We start from the raw sequence: 12,184 nt of genomic DNA, 5'->3' as shown, positions 1-12,184 counted from the left end.
AGGCGTATCAAGGCCGTTATTACGGCCAGAGGTGGTTGTTCTAGGTACTGATTTCTCAGGATCTATGCACCCAAATTGCGTGAAAATGTAATCACATGTCAGTTCTAGTATAATATACACTCCTGGAAATGGAAAAAAGAACACATTGACACCGGTGTGTCAGACCCACCATACTTGCTCCGGACACTGCGAGAGGGCTGTACAAGCAATGATCACACGCACGGCACAGCGGAAACACCAGGAACCGCGGTGTTGGCCGTCGAATGGCGCTAGCTGCGCAGCATTTGTGCACCGCCGCCGTCAGTGTCAGCCAGTTTGCCGTGCCATACGGAGCTCCATCGCAGTCTTTAACACTGGTAGCATGCCGCGACAGCGTGGACGTGAACCGTATGTGCAGTTGACGGACTTTGAGCGAGGGCGTATAGTGGGCATGCGGGAGGCCGGGTGGACGTACCGCCGAATTGCTCAACACGTGGGGCGTGAGGTCTCCACAGTACATCGATGTTGTCGCCAGTGGTCGGAGGAAGGTGCACGTGCCCGTCGACCTGGGACGGACCGCAGCGACGCACGGATGCACGCCAAGACCGTAGGATCCTACGCAGTGCCGTAGGGGACCGCACCGCCACTTCCCAGCAAATTAGGGACACTGTTGCTCCTGGGGTATCGGCGAGGACCATTCGCAACCGTCTCCATGAAGCTGGGCTACGGTCCCGCACACCGTTAGGCCGTCTTCCGCTCACGCCCCAACATCGTGCAGCCCGCCTCCAGTGGTGTCGCGACAGGCGTGAATGGAGGGACGAATGGAGACGTGTCGTCTTCAGCGATGAGAGTCGCTTCTGCCTTGGTGCCAATGATGGTCGTATGCGTGTTTGGCGCCGTGCAGGTGAGCGCCACAATCAGGACTGCATACGACCGAGGCACACAGGGCCAACACCCGGCATCATGGTGTGGGGAGCGATCTCCTACACTGGCCGTACACCACTGGTGATCGTCGAGGGGACACTGAATAGTGCACGGTACATCCAAACCGTCATCGAACCCATCGTTCTACCATTCCTAGACCGGCAAGGGAACTTGCTGTTCCAACAGGACAATGCACGTCCGCATGTATCCCGTGCCACCCAACGTGCTCTAGAAGGTGTAAGTAACTACCCTGGCCAGCAAGATCTCCGGATCTGTCCCCCATTGAGCATGTTTGGGACTGGATGAAGCGTCGTCTCACGCGGTCTGCACGTCCAGCACGAACGCTGGTCCAACGGAGGCGCCAGGTGGAAATGGCATGGCAAGCCGTTCCACAGGACTACATCCAGCATCTCTACGATCGTCTCCATGGGAGAATAGCAGCCTGCATTGCTGCGAAAGGTGGATATACACTGTACTAGTGCCGACATTGTGCATGCTCTGTTGCCTGTGTCTATGTGCCTGTGGTTCTGTCAGTGGGATCATGTGATGTATCTGACCCCAGGAATGTGTCAATAAAGTTTCCCCTTCCTGGGACAATGAATTCACGGTGTTCTTATTTCAATTTCCAGGAGTGTATTTGTCCAATGAATACCCGTTTATCATCTGCATTTCTTCTTGGTGTAGCAATTTTAATTTCCAGTAATGTAAAAACGGGAGCAGCACTATTGCTGTTGTCTTGATAAAACAATTCACGTGTCAACCTGCAGTGGATGAAATAACTCACTTCGAGTATGACACCGCGTATTAATAGAATCAGTTCCATCGCATAGGACTTGTTTTCTGTGTTCTCCATGCCGAAAACGTGCGTTCTGAAGTACTGCCGAACTCTATGAAGCATTACAGGGGGAACTGACCGTACAAGTAGCGAGGAGAATTATTTTCTCGTGCAGCGAGTATCTGCCGGCTGGCAGTGAAAGGCGGGAGGGAATAAGCTGAATGCTGGGTAGGTGGGCTGGCTCGCTGCGGGCTTTGACAATTCCTCTCCCGCCGACACTGCAAGGCCTGTGGCAGTCAGGGAGGGGTGGGGTGGGGAGGTGTGATTCGGTGTGGAGTGGGGAGGACTATTTTAATTACTGTCTCTGGCGGGCGAGGCGCTGCTGAGCCGGTCAGAGGAAAGCGCGGAACAAAAGAGGAGCGCCACGGCCGGCGGCTCTCGGAGCTGCTGGCGGCGTGGGCAAGGAAGAGTGCAGCAGGGAGGCAGCCGGGCACTGACTGCTCTGTCCGTCCTTCCGCTGCGCCCAGCGGCGAAATGAGAATCTGGCCGGCCGGAAGCTGCGGCGCCGCGGTCTGGTTGCAGGAAACGCTTGTTTCACACCTGCGTTTGAGAGGCGAGACAGTCACTTGTTCCGGCAAGACAGTCACTTGTTCCCGTTACGCAGGTAGCGAAGACGAATAATGAATGCGGAGTGCCCGTCTGCCAGTGGGCGTGTGCCAACACGTGCCACACACTCCCTCTCTCAATGGCGGCCTCTCTGAATGGCAGAGTAGCGATCGCCGGAATTCCTTCGTAGCGGGTCAGGATGTACGGCGGAACGAGACTATTTGCTACGTCACACGGAGATACACCACTGAGCAATGAACAGCAGTTATTTTCTGCGACATTCACCTGTCTGGAACATAAAAATTTATAGAACTACATTATGGTGCAAAGTGACCGGTCGCTCTGAAGCGTGTGCCGTAACAACGATTTAGAACTGTGGGTCCGGCTTTATGCAAACACACTTTCGTTATTTATTCCCAAAGTACTTCCAGCGACAAGTATCGCCATCATCAGTGGGTTCTTTGATTCTAAAACATGCAGAAATAGCAGACTTATGGAACATTGTAAGACATCATTACATGTGTACTGTTTGGTACCAAACATTGTTTTTTGTGAATAATTTCATAACACCTTATTTACTATACGTCACAGCATGGCTTTACATTGTTGACCTGTTTCCGGCATATTCTCTCAGTTTTTTTAACCGTTTTTCGCGACATGCATCATGTCATCTGCAGCTGTATGAGTGGCTGTTAGTAAATGAATACAAAAACCTGAACTTACGTACGTCAACGTTATTTAACTGGCAGTGCGGTAGTGTCGTGGATACAGTTTCGGCATTTACTCACGTTCGTTGGACGGCTTGCAGCTACTTTTAGACACAGAAAGAACTTACCTTTCGCACTTTGTCTGTAATCCAAAACTTTACTCCATCTTGCTGTTTGCGCGCGTCGCGAGAATGCATCACCATTGCAGAATGTGCAGGGGAGTGGTGTGTGTGTGTGTGTGTGTGTGTGTGTGTGTGTGTGTGTGTGTGTGTGTGTGTTCCTGTTATGTGTCAGTTCTTTTAAAGTGGTAAAGAGTGTGTTATTGCGAAGTGATGCGTTTTCGTTGATTAGGTTTTTTGTCTTACACTAATATCGAAAGTGATCTACACATCCTGAGACACAGCAACAGTTTATCCCGAAAACTGACAGTAGAAAAAATTATTTCATACAAAAGGCTGTAGTGTAAGTGAAAAGAGCTATATTGCGACAACACAGCGTCGCTCTAGACATAACAAAAGTCGTCAGAAGTTCCGATACAGTTTTCAAATCCTTTTCGCAATATGCGATACATTTCTCGTGAACAACTTAGTACACACCAAAACTGTATCCACAATACTACCGCAGCCCCAATCGTATAACGCTGACATACTTAAGTTTACGTTTTTGTATTTGTTTACTAATAGCCACTCATAAAGCTGCAGGTGATAGGACGTACGCCGAGAAAAACGCTAACAAAAAAACGTAAAAAATGTCGGATACAGAGGCAAGAGTTCGTAAACCATGCTGTCACGGGTAGTAAACACGGTATTACGAAACTATTCACAGAAAACAATATTTGGAACCAAACAGTACACATGTAATAATGTTTTACAATGTTTTATATGTATGTTGTTTCTGCATGTTCTAGAATCAAAGAACGACTTACGATGGCGCTAACTGTCGCTGAAACTAGTTCGGGAAGTAAATAAGAAAAGTGAATAACAAAAGTGTGTTTGCATCAAGGCGGACCTACAATCTCATATTATTGCTGTTGTATGCAAACAAGGGCCAATGGAAGAGTTTCAAGATAAAGTTATTAGTGTGTACGTTGTTCGCGAGCCACCTGCTGCCAGTTTTCTTGCGAGCACAATGGGGGCGCTCAGGTTCAATGGGGACGGAACTGCTGCTTGTTCCATTTTTGTTAACTTGGTATGTAAGTGCGTTGGCGCAGAGTGCGAGAGAAGTTTTTGCGAGTCAGTGGAAGCGCGATCTATGAACAATGCCATCACACACGCGAAGGCGAAATGACTAGTTAGAGCCCCAACAAGGAGGAGCATCCGAGAGAGCGCAAATTAAGATCTGGAAGTGGAAATTTCAGATTCTTCTCAGAGAAACTTTCTACTCACCCAACATACTTGTAGAGTGAGAAAACATAGTGAACAATGAAGAAATGGTGTATGTCGTTACTCATGTTTTGTCTTTGGCTTCTAATGGACATTTAGAAAAGAACACTACACCTACACATCTAGTACCAAGGCAGATGAAGTCGTACGGAGTATCATAAGCATCAATTCTGAACTGAACAAAAGAATTTGAGACATTCTTTTTCACGTCACTTTGACGCAGTACAGGTTTTGCTGTGAGGAATATTTCAGAAGTTCGGTTATGCTGCCCCTTCCTGGTCGACCGTGCGTAGCAAATCTGTAGACACAACATACGAGGGTGAGTCAAATGAAAACCTTAAATTTGTAATAACAAATCGAAATTTCGCGCCGTTATCCTGTAAGTTGGTAAACGTGCTACGACCAGGTTGCAGAATGGTCTGTAGGTGGCAGCATAGTGCAGATGCACACATACCGTCGCAGTATCAGTATAAAGATGGCCGCCCCACAAGCGACTTGCATCGGGGAAGAACAGCGTTCTGTTATTCGGTTTTTGCGTAGGTGTGAAGCCTATTGAAATTCATCGACAAATGAAGGTTCAGTACGGTGATGCATGTTTGTCACAGCAGCAAGTCTACGAATGGAGTAGGAAGTTCGCAAATGGTGTGACTTCTGTGGAAGATGCTCCTCGTCCAGGACAGGCTCAACGAGTTGTGACTCCACAGAACATCGCAGCAGTTGAAGCCATAGTGAAGGAAAACCGCCGAGTATCACTGAATGACACTGCAGCATGTTTACAGATTAGTCATGGGTCAGCACACCACATTGCGCATGATATGCTCCTGTTTCACAAAGTGTCTGCAAGATGGGTGCCACAGCAGCTTACTCCTGAAATGAGAGGACGGCGTGTTGATGATTGTGAAGAACTTCTTCGGCGCTCTGAACGAGAAGGTGATTGCTTCCTTGCAAGAATCGTTACTGGGGACGAAACCTGGGTTCACTTCCACCGACCGGAAACGAAGAGAGCGAGCAATGTCACTGAATAGATACAGGGAGTTTTAGAGCAGAGAATGAGTAACGTATTTCCAGTTCCAGTATCGATGAAGCAATCGGCGGCCTTTTTGATACAAGCATAGGACAACAACAGGTTGAATCTATTCCGAGAGAAACTGTAGCTGTTCTCAAAGCCAATGGTGGTCCATTTCGTTGCTAATGAATAAATATTGTGTGCATGTCAGGTGTTGGTATTATTTTGTCCACCGCCTCTCTTACGAAGGAATTCAGAACTTTTAGTATAAAGGAAAAGGTGGAATGAAATAGGCATAAGTCGATATCCCATCTATTACGAATGGAGGGGTCCAATATTGTCAGCAGTGGCAATTTACTCTGCAATGTAAAAAGATGCATTGGAAGACCAGCAATAGATGGAAAGACCAAATGTAGTTGCAACAGACAGAGCAAGGCCTATGCATGGCAGAAGAAGAAGAAGAAGAAGAAGAAGAAGAAGAAGATAGTGATACTACCCAACCCGTCGAACTACTAATCTACACTACTGCCCATTAAAATTGCTACACCAAGAAGAAATGCAGATGATAAACGGGTATTCATTGGACAAATATATTATACTTGAACTGACATGTCATTCCATTTTCACGCAATTTCGGTGCATAGATCCTGAGAAATCAGTACCCAGAACAACCACCTCTGGCCGTAATAACGGCCTTGATACGCCTGGGCATTGAGTCAAACAGAGCTTGGATGGCGTGTACAGGTACAGCTGCCCATGCAGCTTCAACACGATACACAGTTCAAGAGTAGTCACTGGCTTATTGCGACGAGCCAGTTGCTCGGCCACCATTGACCAGACGTTTTCAATTGGTGAGAGATCTGGAGAATGTGCTGGCCAGGGCAGCAGTCGAACATTTTCTGTATCCAGAAAGCCCCGTACAGGACTTCCAACATGCGGTCGTGCATTATCCTGCTGAAATGTAGGGTTTCGCAGGGATCGAATGAAGGGTAGAGCCACGGGTCGTAACACATCTGAAACGTAACGTCCACGGTTCAAAGTGCCGTCAATGCGAGCAAGAGGTGGCCGAAACGTGTAACCAATGGCACCCCATACCATCACGCCGGGTGATACGGCAGTATGGCGATGACGAATACACGCTTCCAATGTGCGTTCATCGCGATGTCGCCAAACACGGATGCGACCATCATGATGCTGTAAACAGAACCTGGATTCATCCGAAAAAATGACGTTTGGCCATTCGTGCACCAAGGTTCGTCGTTGAGTACACCATCGCAGGCGCTACTGTCTGTGATGCAGCGTCAAGGGTAACCGCAGCCGTGGTCTCCGAGCTGATAGTCCATGCTGCTGCAAACGTCGTCGAACTGTTCGTGCAGACGGTTGTTGCCTTGGAAACGTCCCCATCTGTTGACTCAGGGATAGAGACGTTGCTGCACGATCCGTTACAGCCATGCGAATAAGATGCCTGTCATCTCGACTGCTAGTGATACGAGGCCGTTGGGATCCAGCACGGCGTCCCGTATTACCCTCCTGAACCCACCGATTCCATACTCTGCTAGCAATAATTGGATCTCGACCAACGCAATGTCCCGATATGATAAACCGCAATCGCGATAGGCTCCAATCCAACCTTTATCAAAGTCGGAAGTGTGATGGTACACTTTTCTCCTACTTACACGAGGCATCACAAACACGTTTCACCAGACAACGCCGGTCAACTGCTGTTTGTGTATGAGAAATCAGTTGGAAACTTTCCTCATGTCAGCACGTCGTAGGTGTCGCCACCGGCGCCAACCTTGTGTGAATGGTCTGAAAAGCTATCATTTGCATATCACAGCATCTTCCTCCTGTCGGCTAAATTTCGCGTCTGTAGCACATCATCTTCGTGGTGTACCAATTTTAATGACCAGTAGTGTACATCGTCATCCGTCTGACAGAATTACACTGTTATCGGCAAACATCACTTTTGTTTTATTCTCTCTCTCTCTCTCTCTCTCTCTCTCTCTCTCTCTCTCTCTAGTCTGTAATTCCTCTGCCAAATCTGCAATTGTTTTCCTGTACTGATTGCTATACGCTCTGATTGTATAACACGTGGGATAGAATAAGAAACCTGTCTCGCTCACTGAACTGCTGCTTCCCGCTTACGTCATTCGACTCTACTGCAATATGCTTTCAGCACAATTCCCAGGTAAGCTGGTTCCGGCACGTGATTTGAATGTTCTGGCTTCCTCGCAACACGCTCGCGTCTATCAAGTGTTTCGGCTGTTCGCGTCGACTGCTCGGCTGGCAGAATTCTCCACCGCCGGCGCGCCGCACATTTCCAGGTAGCGGCCAGCTCAGGTTGTTTCCACGTAAAACTGCACAAGTGAACACTTCGCCGGAACGCGTGCCGCGACTCCCACTGCCACGCCGGCCAACTCTGCTCTCCCTAGAAGAATCGCGCTCCCGAGCAGTGCAATTTACTGCAAAAACCCAAATGAGAAAACACGCCATTAAAAAGGGTGTTCTACGAAATCGTCTAGTGCAAGGTTTCGTAATCGCTTTTTCCCCGAACATCAGTTCTCATAACGGCATATTACGATGACGTCAAAAAAAAAACCCAGAAGATTGTGGCGAAAAACTGGAGCACGACAGCCGCAACAGAACTGAATGCCGTATTCGCTACCCCTGTCATCACCAAACAACACATGAAGGGAGCTGCATAAGCAGTGAATTGCAGGGCGAAATGGAATTTCGAAACCATTCATCAACGACGCAAATGCCCGTAATACAAAAACGTCGTACAGAAGCCATAAAAAGAGGTCTGTGTAGCAGTGGAAGAATATTTGGTCGGATAACTCTTGTTGCACACTGTTTGCTACTTCTGGACAAGTTTACGCCCCAAGAGTGAAACATGGCTGCGGTTCGGTGATGATTTTGGCAGTCATGTCGTGGTATTCCAAGAAGCCCCGTGGTTACTCTGCGTGGTCGCATTACTGCCAAAGGTTATGTCACTATTTTGGCTGATGAGGTCCGTCTCACGGTAGAATACGTGTTCCCCAGTGGGATGGCCGAGCGGTTCTAGGCGCTACAGTCTGGAACCGCGCGACCGCTACGGTCGCAGGTTCGAATCTTGCCTCGGGCATGGATGTGTGTGATGTCCTTAGGTTAGTTAGGTTTAAGTAGTTCTAAGTTCCAGGGGACTGATGACCTCAGAAGTTGAGTCCCATAGTGCTCAGAGCCATTTTGAACCAGTGGGATGATCCGGTGTTCCAACACGACAGGGCCGGTGTTCACAAAGCTCACATCGCTTTGTAAACGGCAGGATGAAGAATTGTCGCGTCTCAGCTGGCTGTCACAATCGCCAGATTTCACTGTTATTGAGCCTTCCTTATCTACTCTGGAGAGAAGGGTAGTGATCTCGATCCATCTCTACCATCGTTATCTGAACTTGCCACGATTTTGCACGAAGAATGGCATAAGAATCCCTTGGAAACCATATAGGACCTGTGTATACCCATTGCTAGGGGACTGGAAGCTATCTTCAATGCCAACGAGTTTCCTACACCGTATTAAGATCGGTAATATTTCTTTTGGTGTTTGCATATTTTTGTCCACCCTCTGTATATTCCTATTTTGGCAGTGTCTCCTTTCCTCTGTCGATTTATAATCCGAAATGTAATGGTTACTATACTATAAAACTCCAGTCTAGGGCATTTCTTTCTTCGGTAACGGAGAGTACGCGACACTCTGTTTTTGTATAACGTTTCCTTCAGTTGCTTTTTTGTAAGTCCGCATTAGGTTAACTACATTATTTTTTCAGTCCATCAACATCATCATCATTAACGTCGCCGTCGTCTATAATATGACGATCACTAATGGATTAATATCTTCTTCCCTGACTGTAAGGCGAATGCCGGAGCTGTCCCCAAACGCCCCCCGAACAGAAAACCGTACTCCTGTTTTAGGGTATGTGAAACCCAATTAGCTGACCCGTGCACTGCCGAGAGATATACTAAATAAAAACGATCTACCCTCTGTACTCCGTGGCTGAAAGGGTGGGTATGCTTGCCTTCAAAAAGCCCGCTAGGCTTCATAAGGGAGAGAACGATACGTAAGAAGAGTCTCCCCTAGAATTTTTCACAAATCACAGTCTTCAATTACGAGGGTGAGTAAAATGAAAACCTTAAATTTGTAATAACAAATCGAAATTTCGCGCAGTTATCCTGCAAGTTGGTAAGCGTGCTACAACCAGCGTGCAGAATGGCCTGTGGGTGGCAGCATAGTGCAGATGCACACATACCGTCGCAGTATCAGTATAAAGATGGCCGCCCCACTTGCCACTTGCACCAGGGAAGAACAGCGTTCCTTTATTCGATTTTTACGCTGTGAAGGTGTGAAACATATTGAAATTCATCGACGAATGAAGGTTCAGTACGGTGATGCATGTTTGTCACGGCAGCAAGTCTACGAATGGAGTAGGGAGTTCACAAATGGTGTGACATCAGTGGAAGATGCTCCTCGTCCAGGTCAGGCACAACGAGTTGTGGCCCCACAGAACATTGCAGCATCTGAAGCCATTGTGAAGAAAAACCGCCGAGTGACACTGAATGACACTGCAGCATGTTTACAGATTAGTCATGGGTCAGCACACCACATTGTGCACGATGTACTCCAGTTTCACAAAATGTCTGCAAGATGGGTGCCACGTCAGCTGCCTCCAAATGATGCCTGTGAAGAACTACTTCGGCGCTTTGAACGAGAAGGTGATGGCTTCCTTGCAAGAATCGTTACTGGGGACGAAAACTAGGTTCACTTCCACCAACCGGAAACGAAGAGAGCAAGCAAGGAATGGCACCATTCCTAATCACCTAAGCCAAAGAAGTTTCGAACAGAATCATCAGCAGGGAAATTTATGCTGATTCTCTTTTGGGACGAAAAAGGCGTCATTTTGGAGCATTACATGCCTTGAGGGACTACTGTCACCAGTGCATCACACACAAATCTCCAAAAAAATCATCTGCGGCCTGCAATCAAATCAAAGCGACGTGGATTGCGGTCAGCAGGTGTCCTTTTGCAACATGACAATGCAAGAGGCCCCACACTGCCCGTACAACAGTTGCAACGATCACAGACCTGCATTTTGAGTGCTTCCTTCATCCACCATACCAGACCTTGCCCCAACTGATTTCCATATGTTTGGACCACTCAAAGATGCAATGGGAGGAAAGAAGTTCCGTTCTGATGAGGAGGTACGCCACGCGGTGCACGAGTGGTTGCGAGGACTACAAAAAGAATTTTTTTTTCTAAAGGAATTTATGCACTTTGTAAGCGCTGGAGGACTTGCATTGAGCGTGGGGGAGATTATGTTGCAAAGTAATACAGCTTTGTACCACTTCTACGCAATAAATAATATTTTTTTTAAAAATTTAAGGTTTTCATTTGACTCACCGTCGTACAAGAATCTACGTTTCTTATACATGTTTCCTAACGATACTATACCTTACCATTTGGTGAGATTAGCGAAGACATCAGAAGCTACTAGTAGTAAATTAAACAAGGAAAACAAGAACTCCTAGTGCTGTACATTTCCAGTTCATTAGTGGGATCTCCGAGAGCCATCATACTGCTACGGGCAGCGATCTCGAGTGTCAGGGTTTTGTGACTTTCTAGCGTTGTCTCGTGGGTCGGATCGAGGCTGCAGGTCTTTTAAGGAACGTTTGTTTTGCTAATACAGTAGTGCGTCGAGTTGACCCAAGCGCTCCGATTAAGAGCTCTTTAGCCGACAGCAGGGCAATTACTTCCCGTGGCGGGCTCGCGTGCGCCGCAAGGGCGCACAGCGCGTGACCGCAGCACAGGTGTGCCTTCGCGACTTCGCGTGGCTGAGAGAGAAGGGGTTAGCTGCAACCTGCCAACTTCAGCTCTCTGTTGTAATACCACTTTTCAGACGTCTGCAGTTCTCCCGCCGTCCAAGTTTTCATTCCATAAAACGCTGCGCTCCAGACATATAATTACAAATACACTCCTGGAAATGGGAAAAAGAACACATTGACACCGGTGTGTCAGACCCACCATACTTGCTCCGGACACTGCGAGAGGGCTGTACAAGCAATGATCACACGCACGGCACAGCGGACACACCAGGAACCGCGGTGTTGGCCGTCGAATGGCGCTAGCTGCGCAGCATTTGTGCACCGCCGCCGTCAGTGTCAGCCAGTTTGCCGTGGCATACGAAGCTCCATCGCAGTCTTTAACACTGGTAGCATGCCGCGACAGCGTGGACGTGAACCGTATGTGCAGTTGACGGACTTTGAGCGAGGGCGTATAGTGGGCATGCGGGAGGCCGGGTGGACGTACCGCCGAATTGCTCAACACGTGGGGCGTGAGGTCTCCACAGTACATCGATGTTGTCGCCAGTGGTCGGCGGAAGGTGCACGTGCCCGTCGACCTGGGACCGGACCGCAGCGACGCACGGATGCACGCCAAGACCGTAGGATCCTACGCAGTGCCGTAGGGGACCGCACCGCCACTTCCCAGCAAATTAGGGACACTGTTGCTCCTGGGGTATCGGCGAGGACCATTCGCAACCGTCTCCATGAAGCTGGGCTACGGTCCCGCACACCGTTAGGCCGTCTTCCGCTCACGCCCCAACATCGTGCAGCCCGCCTCCAGTGGTGTCGCGACAGGCGTGAATGGAGGGACGAATGGAGACGTGTCGTCTTCAGCGATGAGAGTCGCTTCTGCCTTGGTGCCAATGATGGTCGTATGCGTGTTTGGCGCCGTGCAGGTGAGCGCCACAATCAGGACTGCATACGACCGAGGCACA

General features: G+C 48.6%; 1 protein-coding gene across 3 annotated transcripts in view; it reads right to left on the bottom strand.

Annotated features, from left to right (window-relative positions):
* The window catches only part of LOC126199359 (protein yippee-like 2), a 671,041-nt gene that overhangs the window by 132,808 nt on the left and 526,049 nt on the right, over positions 1-12,184 (bottom strand). The window lies entirely within an intron of this gene.

This window comes from Schistocerca nitens, chromosome 1 (genome assembly GCF_023898315.1).
Source record: "Schistocerca nitens isolate TAMUIC-IGC-003100 chromosome 1, iqSchNite1.1, whole genome shotgun sequence".
NCBI classification, from domain to species: domain Eukaryota; kingdom Metazoa; phylum Arthropoda; class Insecta; order Orthoptera; family Acrididae; genus Schistocerca; species Schistocerca nitens.
This window is presented reverse-complemented; position numbering and strand designations above follow the sequence as displayed.